The following is a 12,877-nucleotide window of genomic DNA, read 5'->3' on the forward strand; positions in this document are numbered from 1 at the left end:
GCCCTCATTCAAGGTACATCAGCTCTTGTCTGGATGGAAGCCATGGCCCCATAAGTAGTCTTTGTGCTTCGATTGCCTGACTGCCATACATTCTCTATGCAGCTATCAGAGTACTATTTTAAAAACTTAAATCATACTTGTCATACATGACATATTGTCATGCCCTTGCTCAGAACCCTTCTGAGGCTTCACTAATTATTAGAATAAAGCTCAAATCTTCACCAAGGCATGCATCCTACAACATAACCTGACTTAGTAGATCTATTTCCTCCTTTGCTGTCTGTATTGGTCCATTTGCATTGCTATAAATAAATGCCTGAGACTGGGTAGTTTATCAGGAAAAGAGGTTTATTTGGCTCACAGCTCTGCAGGCTGTAAACAAAGCATCGTGCCAGCATCTTCTTCTGGTGAGGGACTCAGGAAGCTTATAATCATGGCAGGAGGTAAAGGAGAGCCAGCACATCATATGGGTAGAGAAAGAGAGAGAGAGAGGAGACAGTGCCAGGCTTTTTGAAATAACCAGATCTTGTGTGAACTCAAAGAATAAGAACTCACTCATTACTGCTAAGACATTCATGAGGGATCTGCCCCTGTGACCCAAACACCTCCCACGAGGCCCACTTCTAACACTGAAGCTCACATTTCAACATGAGATTTGGAGGGGACAAACATCTAAACCCTATCACCCTACATGATCCATTCTTTCTGCTTCTCAAATATGCCAGGTTCAGGGCTGCTGTTCCCTCTGCCTTGAATGTTCTTGTTCATCCTTCAGGTCTTAACTCAAATGTCAGCCCGTCAGAGTGACTTTTGCTGCTCCCTATGGAAAGCTCGTTCCCACCCCACCCTCAGCATTTATTTCTACTTCTTTCCTACCACTTAGCCCTATGAGCTCCAGGAGGGCAGGCTTTTGTCTGGCATGCCCCCTGCACCTTCTCCAGCACCAAGCACAGACCTGGCACAAAATGAATGTTCACTGAAAGAATGAAATTGATCTCAGACTCTCCACCCAGCTCCAGGCTGCCAAAATAAGCCCCTAATTGCCTTCCCTGCTTCTCCTTTTGTTCCTGCCCCATCTGTCTCCTAGGGAGACCTGTCTCAGCTAGACCAGTCCTGGGCTCTTCACACATCAGAGTTAGAGGGTTGACAGGGAATTAATAGAAGATAGAACCTGAAAGGCTTAGGAGGGGAAAGACTTGGAGAAATCCGTTGTCAGTCAAAAATAATAAAGTACAGAGGTGTATGTGAGGAGGTAGGGGAGGGAGTGCAGGAAGGGGAAAGAAATCTGTATAGTCCAGGTGTAAGTAAGAAAGTTCTTTCAGCATTTGTCAAACTTGAGTTTGGGAAAGGGTGTGGGAGATAAATAACTGAGAAGAGTAAATGGGATTGTAGCACAGATGAGGATTCTGAATTAGGGCCACTCTGTCACCCAGGCTGGAGTATAGCAGTGTGATCAAAGCTCACTGCAGCCTGGAGCTCCTGGGCTCAAGCAGCCCTCCCACCTCAGCCTGCCAGGTAGCTGGGACTACAGGATGTGCCACCAAAGTCAGCTAATTTTTTTTGTATTTTTTTGCAGATATGGGGTCTTGCTATGTTGCCCAGGCTGGTCTCAAGCTCCTGAGCTCAAGTGATTCTCCTAAAGTGTTGGGATTACAGGCTTGTGCCACCATGTGCAGCCCGGAACCCTGTTTATGTACTTTAAGAAGAAGGAAGGCCGGGCGCGGTGGCTCAAGCCTGTAATCCCAGCACTTTGGGAGGCCGAGACGGGTGGATCACGAGGTCAGGAGATCGAGACCATCCTGGCGAACACAGTGAAACCCCGTCTCTACTAAAACTACAAAAAAACTAGCCGGGCGAGGTGGTGGGCGCCTGTAGTCCCAGCTACTTGGGAGGCTGAGGCAGGAGAATGGCGGGAACCCGGGAGGCGGAGCTTGCAGTGAGCTGAGATCCGGCCACTGCACTCCAGCCTGGGCGACAGAGCGAGACTCCGTCTCAAAAAAAAAAAAAAAAAAAAAGGAGGAAAATAAGGACGCAATTTTTTTTTTTTTTCTGGCATGTTGAGTTGTGTTTTCTGAAATACCAGCCTGGGCTGAATGCCAGGGGCCTGTGATTTCAACAAGGTTACATACATATGAGAAAACTGAAGCTCTGGGTGGTCATAGGACATGACCACTGTCATTCGGCTGATGGATGACAAAAGGAGGATTCAAACCCATGGCTTTTACCTACAGGGCCCTTATTGTTATAAGCGTTCTCCTTGCTTCCCTCCAAAGCAAGAAATGAGGTTAGCCAGACATGTGGCCTCCAATTGTTATCATTTTCCTTTCTAATTGTTTACAATAATTTAAGTCAAGTTGGCCAGGAGCAGTGGCTCATGCCTGTAATCCCAGCACTTTGGGAGGCCGAGGCAGGTGAATCACCTGAGGTCAGGAGTTTGAGACCAGCATGGCCAACATGGCGAAACCCCGTCTCTACTAAAAATACAAAAATCAGCCAAGTGTGGTGGCAGGCACCTGTAATCCCAGCTACTGGGGAGGCTAAGGCAGGAGAAGTGCTTGAACCTGGGAGGCAGAGGTTGCAGTGAGCTGAGATTGTGCCACTGCCCTCCAGCCTGGGCAATAAGAGCGAGGCTCCATCTCAAAAAATAAATTAAAAAATGTAAGTCACTCTCACCAATTTTTGGTTTCCAAAATATATCTTTATCCTCCCTTTACATATCAAAATAACATGTTTCCTTTGTCATTTTCTATCACCTCTCCTCTTCTCTGTGATTCATTAATGATCACCAGTAATAAGTATCAAATTATACGTGTAAACAACCTTTAGTACCAGACTGTAATTTGTCTCCATCTGGAGAATGAAATTTGCTTAAAATGACTGGAGGGGCTGGGTGCAGTGGTTCACACCTGTAATCCCAGCACTTTGGGAGGCCAAGGCAGGAAGATTGCTTGAGCCCAGGAGCTTGAGACCAGCCTGGGCAACATGGTGAGACTTAATCTATACAAAAAATTTAAAAATTAGCTGGGTGTGGCGGTGTGCGCCTGTGGTCCCAGCTACTTGGGAGGCTGAGGTGGGAGGATGGCTTGAGCTTGGGAGGACGAGTCTGCAGTGAATCATGTTTGTGCCACTGTACTCCAGCCTGGGCAACAGAGCAAGACTCTCAAAACAACAAACAAAAACAAAAAAACTCAAAAAAAAAAAGAAAAAAAACGACCGGAAGATTTCTGACTAACTCCACACAGCGGCGTTTCCATTCCCTCCTTTATGGCTAGATGTTTCCGGTATGAAGATCATTGTCTCTGAAAAGGAAGTCATAGACAGAAGAAAAAAGGAGCCGTTCTGATTTCCCCACCCTCGGGGAACAATATTCAATCTGCTGCAAACAATGAGTATCATATCCCTTTCTTGTTTTTGTTTAAAACATGGCTATCAAAAAACATTGGAGGTTCTTGTATTCCTTAGCTTTTTTCCTACAATCTTCTTACAACTTCACAGCCATTGTTTTGCACACATTTTTCTTACACACACTTTATTTTTCCACCTACCCTTTCTGACTCTGATATCATGCAGTCATGCTAATTTGAAAGATGCTTTCCTATTTTTTCATTTGCATTTATATCATCAGAATTTCCTTAAAAAAATTTTTCCACTTGGTGGAGGCTTAAATAGACACACGTTTTCCAAATAGATAAGAAGGAGGTTTTTAAAATGATAACCATGATATAGTTAACTTTTTAAAAAAATTATTACCTCAAAGACTAAAGACTCTAAAGTGCCTTATAAAAGAGCTAGTGCACGTTTTTGTTATGGTGAAAGTCATGTGAATATTTGCATTGCATGTGATCATACTCAAAAACTCTATAAGGGTCATCTAGAGACTAGATACTGATACATACCCCCTGGGGCTGATTTAGGCACCATGAAATAGTTGATAACACCTGCACAGAACCTCTGTACCAAATGGTAGCCAACAGTTACTTTAATCATAAGCCTGATAATGTACTACTTCATGGCAAATAGACCTTAATAATTCTACTCCTCTCTTGCTGCCAACCCTGTACTGAACAGTGAGAATACATTGTGTGCATGCCACCCAGGCCCTCTATTTTCATCCTGCCAGCTACTGGGAGTTTTGTCTACTGATGGCCCCCACTGGATCCTTCCCACGCAGGTGTCCTCTGTGAAAGGAACTGTCTCTTCCAAGGTGACACCTTGTATTGGTGTCACACTGCTATAAAGAATGACCTGAGACTGGGTAATTTATAAAGAAAAGAGGTTTAATTGACTCACAGTTCCACCTGACGGGGGAGGCCTCAGGAAACTTACGGTCATGGCGGAAGGCAAAGGGAAAGCCGGCGTGTCTTCTAACAGGGCAGCAGAAGACAGAGAGCAAAGGGGGAAGTGCCCACACTTTTAAACCATCAGATCTCATGAGAACTCAGTCATGAGAACAGAACACGAGAACAGCAAGGGGGAAATCCAACCCCGTGATCAATCACATCCCACCAGGCCCCTCCCCTGATACATGGGGATGACAGTTTGACAAGAGATTTGGGTGGGGACACAGAGCCAAACCACCTCACAGCTCCTGAGAGGCAGCCACGTCATGACCGACTGATGCCTAGCCCCTTACCTGGGGTGGAACACAACTGGGGAGGGCCATGCTAGCCTCAAGCCCCCTATGGAACTGGCTGAGTCCTCTGCTGCAACTGCATTAGGATCTATCTGTCTTCTCCCGCTACTTAGTCCTGTTTCCCTCATGGGCATTGTTCCTGAGAGCACTTCCTAATAAGTGTCCTATATACAAATCTGTATCCCAGAGTGTGTTGCCCAGGAAATTCAATTTACAACAGTTCATAATACAAAAGAAATTGTATAGTATGTAGTTTAATTGACCTGTGCTTCTAACAGGCATGCAAAAAAATTGTGTACATAAATTGCCCAATTAACTAGCCCTGAATGAGTGTGATCTTAGAATTAAAAGGATGCATACAAATTAGAACAGATCTTAAACTTAATTTTTTTTTAAGACTGGTCTTGCTCTGTTGTTCAGGCTAGAGTGCAGTGGTGCAATCACAGTTCACTGCTGCCTCAACCTCCTGGGATCAAGGGATCCTCCTGCCTCAGCCTCCCCACTAGCTGGGACTACAGGAGTGTGCCACCATGCCCTTCTAATTTAAAAAAAAAAAAAAAAAAAAAAAAAGGTTGTAGAGATGGGGTTTTACTATGGTATCCAGGCTGGTCTCAAACTCCTGAACTCAAGTCATCGTCCCTCTTTGGCTTCACAAAGTGCTGGGATAATAGGCAGGTGCCACTGTGCCTGGCCTTTAATTTTATTTCCTCTTGATGACAACATTTTCCATGGGTACGCAGCCATCCAAGTAAAAAGGAAACAAGTAGAGAAGAATAAAGATTCTGCAAGTGTTTGCTTTATACAGCCCTTTTCAGAATGCATTATAGACTATACTATAGATTTTATTTATTATAATATAGAATTTATAATTTCATACATAAAGGTAATTTCAATCCTAAATCTGTGTCAATAAAGTAGAACACCTAACAGTGACATTAGATCACTCTTTCACTTTTAATCAAGAGGACAATCTTTAAGCCAATAGAAACAGTCTTTAATCACGCTAAAAGAGAAAAAAAAACTGAATATTGAAGAACAAAATAAATTTAAAAATCTTTAGGGAAAAGCTTACATTTGAAAGAGTCAACTGTTCTAAAACATTTATGAAATACCATTTTTGATGTGCAAAATAATGAATTTATTCCCTGGTCCACATTTTTGCCTGAAGCACCACTCCCCACCCCACAAGTAATTAAGAGTTATTTTATGGGACAAGAGTTAGCCAGTCAGATCCAATTACTGTGAATCAGAAAGACAAAATTTATATATCCTTTTCTGTCCTCCCATAATACTGATCTTCTCTTTACCAAATGGTAGCCAACAGCTACTTTAATCATAAGCCTGATAATGTACTACTTCATGGCAAATAGACCTTAATAATTCTACTTCCCTCTTGCTGCCAACCCTGTACTGAACAGTGAGAATACATTGACATTGTCATGGTTCATGACACATTGATTAATCAGGTAATACACATTCTAAACACTTAGTGAAACGGACTGTAAAAAAACTATTTTACTGACTCTGAGGGGTAACAATTTGTCTTCTTCTACTTTAATGACGATACTGTGTCTCTGTCTTTACAGTCAATGATACTTAAAATTACCTGGAATGACTGGGTTTCACTGATTCAGTATCACTTAAAAGTCAACTGAATTTTGCTAAAATTTCCAAAAAATAAACAAGAAATACCGAACAATTTTCAGCATGCTAAGAGATAGAGAAGCGAGTGATAGAAAGGATAGAAATTATTGAACAATACGTTCTACATAGGATGATGCACAATGCTAATTTCACTTTGAATACAGCCAACTGGAAAATGATGAAAATCCCGTTCAGTGTAACAGGAAATAAATGTGCATGGGTGCAATTTTTAATAGAATAGTGTTGCCATTCATTTGGCTGCACCGGAGCCAAGGAGACACTCAGGGAGTGCTTGGTAACAAAAAATACGGACCTGATAAATTATGCAGCCAAATTAGCAAGTAATTAGACAGAAACATTGAAACTGCACCAGAAACAGCAGCTATCCCAGAAATTCCAAACATTTGCTAAAACAAATAAGTGGAAGCTTGTGAAATTCACTATATTTACAATTGCTCACTCCTGTTTTCGAAATCCTGATAATTTCCTTGGGGGGGAACTTCTGGAATCCCCCAGAGTTGGTTTCCTTGTCATATGTTTTCGTAGCATCCTATTTTCATTTCCTGCACATAACTTAATATTCCTGGGATTCAGTAATTTATGCTTCCCTCCTCCAACTAGCTCCATGAGTCTAGAAACCTCATGTCTGTTTGGTTCTTTGCATGTCTAGTGCAGTGTGGGCTACATTACAGGTGTCCAAATATACTTTTTAATAAATTAATAATCTTCTCACACACTAGCAGTTCTCTTTCCAGTCTTTTCTGGGTTGTTACTTGCATTGTCTCTAGATGCTCTTCCTTTCTCTTCCACCACCACTCTGATGAGAATACAATAGCAGACAGCATCCCTGGAACAACATGACATCTACAGAAAAGGGGCATGCCTCTCCCACCCCTTTGTACTCTGTACACCAAAATAGATCACTTGTTCCAGTGCAGCCAGGCATCCCTGATGGGCCCCAAAATACATAGGCAATAATCTCACAGGAATCTTACATCTCTGTCTGAAATTATCTTCAGAACCACGCAACATATATTTTACTAGGTGCTCTGTAGATAACCAAAGTGATGCAGAAACCACACACGTTCATCCAGTGCCTACCACGTGCCAGTTATTGCAAAATTACCCCACATCAAGGACAGACAGATAGCAAATCTCCCTTGAATCCTTCTGTCCAGCTATGGTCACGCTCACACTTTCTAACATTCCCCCTGCAGCAACATTCTCTCCGTCACCCCACCTGATCCCTTAACTGCCTTACGTTTGACCTTTATAACATTATTTCCAAATTCTTTTTTTTTGAGATGCAGTCTCACCCTGTTGCCCAGGCTGGAGTGTAGTGGCACAAGCTCAGCTCACTGCAGCCTCCTCCTCCCAGGTTCAAGCAATTCTTGTGCCTCAGCTTCCTGAGTAGCTGGGATTACAGGAGCACACCACCATGCCCAGCTAAATTTTTTTTTTTTTTTTTTTTTTTGAGACGGAGTCTAGCTCTGTCGCCCAGGCTGGAGTATAGTGACCGGATCTCGGCTCACTGCAAGCTCCGCCTCCCGGGTTTACGCCATTCTCCTGCCTCAGCCTCCCGAGTAGCTGGGACTACAGGCGCCCGCCACCTCGCCCGGCTAATTTTTTGTATTTTTTAGTAGAGACGGGGTTTCACCGTGTTAACCAGGATGGTCTCGATCTCCTGACCTTGTGATCCGCCCGTCTCGGCCTCCCAAAGTGCTGGGATTACAGGCTTGAGCCACCGCGCCCGGCCAAATTTTGTATATTTAGTAGGAATGAGGGTTCAACATTTTGGACAGGCTGCTCTCAAACTCCTGACCTCAGGTGATCCGCCCTCCTTGGCCTCCCGAAGTGCTGGGATTACAGGCGTGAGCCACCGTGCCTGGCCTATTTCCAAGTTCTGTTGTTGCATCCTTTGTCGTTGTAACAGACACCATATTTCAATCCTGCCTGTGCCCCCACACAGTGTGTGAGTGTATGAGCGTGAGTGTATGTGTGTAAGCCTGCCATCTATTAATGTGTTCATTTAAAGATTGTGCTCTGATTGTCAATGATTAAAGAAGACAAACCGTATTTTCATTATACAGGATATTTCGACAGGTCTAATATGAGGTTTCTTCTCACTCCATTTATTCATACCTATTTCATTATCTCCCTGTTTTACTTGCAGCTGTGCCCATCAACCACTAATTATTTTTCCTTTAGGAAGAAATAATACGTAACATCATCAATTTTTTCTTTTGAGACAGAGTCTTACTCTGTCACCCAGGCTGGAGTGCAGTGGCACAATCTCAGCTCCCTGCAACCTCTGCCTCCCAGGTTCAAGCGATTCTCCTGAGTAGCTGGGATTACAGGTACACCTGGCTAATTTTTGTATCTTTTTGGTAGAGACGGGGTTTCCCCATGTTGTCCAGGCTGATCTTAAACTTCTGGCCTCAAGTGATTCTCCCACCTCAGCCTCCCCAAATGCTGGGATTACAGACATGAGCCACCACGCCCAACCACCCATCAATGTTAACTCTAAAAAAATTGCTTCATCTTACCACCAGCTATTTGGGACTCAAAATTGAACTAATAACCTAGGAATATTCTATAAAGTAAAAATGACTTTCAGAAATTACAAACATATATGTATATCATATATACATATATATTTACATATACACACACATCTTTAGTAGCAGGATATGCTTACAAGCACACATATAGTTGTATCCGTTTGGGTTGTCCCAAAAGCCAACCACAAGACAAGGATTGAAATGTAAGTAGGTTGACTGGGCATGGTGGCTCACACCTGTAACCCCAGCACTTTGGGAGGCCAAGGGGGGTGGTTCACCTGAGATCAGGAGTTGGTGAAACCCTGTCTCTACTAAAAATACAAAAATTAGCTGGGCATGGTGGTGCGCCTGTAATCCCAGCTACTCGGGAGGCTGAGGTGGGAGAAATGCTTGAACCTGGGAGGCGGAGGCTGCAGTGGGCCGAGATCGTGCCCCTGCACTCCAGCCTAGGCAGCAGGGCAAGACCCTGTCTCAAAAAAAGAAAGAAAGAGAGGAAGGAAGGAAGGAAGGAAGGAAGGAAGGAAGGAAGGAAGGAAGGAAGGAAGGAAGGAAGGAAGGAAGGAAGGAAGGAGGGAAGGAAGGAAGGAGGAAGGAAGGAAGGAAGGAGAAAGAAAAGAAAGTAGGTTGTTTAGGAGATAATCGCAGGTAAAATGGGAGGGGAGCAGGAGGGTGAGATACGGTGGTATAAGGCCTAAAATTAAGATCCGATATTATGCATGCCTTGACATCTGGGAAAACCTGTGAGGGCCTCAAATACAAGTTCCCATCCCCACTCTTTTTCCACAGATAAGGTACCCTAGTCAAGCCATCCTCCTTACCACAGGAACCAGTCACAGTTCCTGCTTATCTCTGAGTAGTGGGGTTCAGTTGCCTGCCACCCTGTGGCATTATTCAAACAAGACAGTCACATCCTCCCACAGGCACTAGGGGAAGCTCCATCCTGTTGATACTACAAAGCCAGCCTCCCACAGCCCCTGCTTCTTCACTCTGTTCCCAAGTGCTGGTGACCCTGTGTGGTACACGATGTCCTCTTCTGCCCTGCAGTGAGCATATGGGACTAATACATTGCCATCGAAATCCTTATCCAGTGTTGGGTGTCATGTGTCTGGGCATCCCCATAATCGTGGGGTGATGGGGTGAGAATCCCCCTTTACCAATGGGGTGACCAGGAGGCAATTAAAACAGATACATAAGAAAATGCATGTCATAAAATGCATGCTGTCAAGCAAGTTTTTACATGGTTAACTGAGAAACTGCAGCAAAAAAAAAAAAAAAAAAAAAAATGGTCTGGAGAGTTCTGGGAGCCAGTGGAGAACCAGCTTCAGAGATACCCAAGTGGGAAAAACAGCTGGCGTTTTTAAAAGCCAACACTTGTCAGTCATTGATTGAAGTCTGCTTCCAGGGACATTAATTCTCCCACATCTCAAGGAAAGTGATTCAGCCAGCCAGAGAAAGCCCTCAAGCAAAGAAATGTTCAGGCTGGCAAGTGGAAGTTGACCTGCAAGCACTTTCATTGTAAGACCTGAGGGGCTATGAGCTGAGCCTGGCTGCTACAGTGTGAGAGAGTGGTGGTCTTTTAGATCAAAATCCTGCCCCTTCTTGATATTTTCCATAAAATTCATGGATCTACCAGCAGAAAGACTTCATCTTTTGGTACAGAAAAAGTTCTATGCATGGTGCCTGGCACAGTGGCTCATGCCTCTAATCCCAGGACTTTGGGAGGCCAAGGTGGGCGGATCACTTGAGGCCAGGAGTTCAAGACCAGCCTGGCCAACATAGTGAAACCCTGTCTCTCCTAAAAATACCAAAATTATCCAGGCATGGTGGTATGCACCTGTAGTCCCAGCTACTTGGGAGGTTGAGACAGGAGAATAGCTTGAACCCGAAGGCAGAGGTTGCAATGAACTGAGATCGTGCCACTGCCCTCCAGCCTGGGCGACAGAGCAAGACTGTGTCTCAAAAAAAAAAACCACAAAAAAAAGTTATATGCATGAAAGGGGGAAAGGGGGATAAAGAAAAAACAGGGAAAAATGTTAAATGCCACGGTCTGATGATAAAAGATACTTCTAATTCCTCTCTAACCTTCAGCACTGAGGAATGAGAGTTCTCAGACGTTAGCATATATCAAAGTCATTAGGAGGGACTGGATTTCAACTGGAGGGTCTCTCATTAAGTCTTCTGGGGTGAGATCTGAGAATCTGTATTTCTTAACAAGTTCCCTGGTGCTGCCAATGCTCCTGGTCTGGGGACCACACTTGGCGCTAGGCCAAGGTTCTACAACCAAAGGTTTTCAAACGTAGAGCGAAGGAGACCTGATGGAGACCTGGGATGGGGATATGATAGAGTCAGAATGATTCCGGAAGAGGTCTCTTCAAAGTACGCTGCACCATCACAGCATGAGCCAAAGCCATAGAACAATCAGCAGCTTTGTCTTTGCTGCCTCGCAGTTAGAGAGGAGAAGGTGATGGGATTTCCATCTATAGATCAAGATCAAGGAGACAGTCAAGTGAAAACAAGAACTTGAGGATGGCAGCTGAATGTGAATTCAGCCAAAGTCCTGATATACATGGACATTCTTCTCCAGGGACAGGATGACAAGGGGTTTCCAAAAAAGACAGTATTGAGAACTGAAGTCACTCAGTCTCGCAGAGGCAATCATTGGACACTTGTCTATTGATAAGGGGATGCCTTGCACTTCATCCTTTATTCCTGAAGGAGCAGGAGCAATGGCCTATCGGAAATCGCCAGGTATCTTGGATTTATGGAAACACACTTGCTGATGAAAAGAGGACAGCCCTGACTAGCACTTTCTCTTTTTGCCTCTGAGTTCGAGTAGGCAAGAAGTACACGAGTCCTTCTGTTTGTATGAAGAAAAAGAAACAAGATCGTCGTGTTTATTGTCAGAGCATTTTGAGACATTGTTTTGACTTCATTTTAAGCCCTATTAACTTCTAGTATTATCCCTAGCAGATTTCCTCACTAAAGTGAGTGACCAAATCTCCCTCAATTTCTTTAAATGCTATCACATAAAACTTGAACACGTATTCCATAGGTTGCTGTGATGATAAGCAGATAATACGTGCGAAGCACCCAGCTGGTTGTGTCCTGGTGCAGCCGCCATCGGCCCTTCCCCTCCCCTCCCCACACTCTGTCCTCCTCCTTAGTTGTCTTGCTGATGGCTTCCTGTCTGTAGAGTACATTACAAACCCTAATACTTTCATTCATTCACTGATGTAGCAAATGCTTATTTTTATTTGATATATGACCCTCCATAAATCCTGGAGATACAAAACTGATGGGTAGTTCCTGCTGTTGCATTGTTCTCAATCTACCTAAGAAGTGGGTAAATAGAGTCAGTTGACACTGGCGTGATACTGACTTATGTGGAGAAACACACAGGGAGAAAGTTAGAGACAGGAGAGGCCATTGGAAGGGCTTCCCAAGGAAAGGAGCCACTGAGCTGTGTCTCCAGGGAGGAGCTAAGCAACCAGCTAGGTAGAGGAGGCGGCGGCCAAGCAGAAGGAACAGCAAGTAAAAGTGTGCAGAGGCCAGAGAGAAGAATGTGTCTGAATTGATAGAAAAGGGGACAGGAAGGTGAAGAGCAGCACCAAGAAGCAGAGGACAGCCACAGAGCTGGCATCATGGGAGTCCAAGGAGAAAACCAGTGTGACGTGGAAGGCGTGGTCAAATTCGAGGAAGCAAGTAATACAAGGATAGACCTGTTGGCTACGATGCCAACCATCTCAGCAGAAAGCCTGCTGGGAGAACAGTAGGTGGGGCAGAAGTCAGTCCGTGATAACCTGAGAAATGAATGGGGGTTGAACGCTGTCAACATGTTATATGGCTTTTGTGGCCCAAGCTGCACCGCCACACCCGCTTCCTGTTGTGTGGGGGGATTCATGAAGATATTAGTAGCACATACGGTAAGTGCGATCTGGGGTTTCATTTAACATCTTGTGTTTTATTCTGTTGTGCCCCCTCCTCCTGTTGGTTTATATCTAGTATTAGTAGATAGATCTCTTTAAAACTTGGCTTCGTA

The 12,877-nt window shown here is 44.2% G+C and overlaps 1 protein-coding gene across 1 annotated transcript in view; it reads right to left on the reverse strand.

The window, feature by feature from the left end:
- TRDMT1 (tRNA aspartic acid methyltransferase 1) overlaps nt 1-12,877 on the reverse strand; it is a 687,969-nt gene that overhangs the window by 275,741 nt on the left and 399,351 nt on the right. The gene's annotated exons all lie outside the window — the stretch shown is intronic.

Source organism: Macaca thibetana, chromosome 9 (assembly GCF_024542745.1).
Source record: "Macaca thibetana thibetana isolate TM-01 chromosome 9, ASM2454274v1, whole genome shotgun sequence".
Taxonomy (NCBI): Eukaryota; Metazoa; Chordata; class Mammalia; order Primates; family Cercopithecidae; genus Macaca; species Macaca thibetana.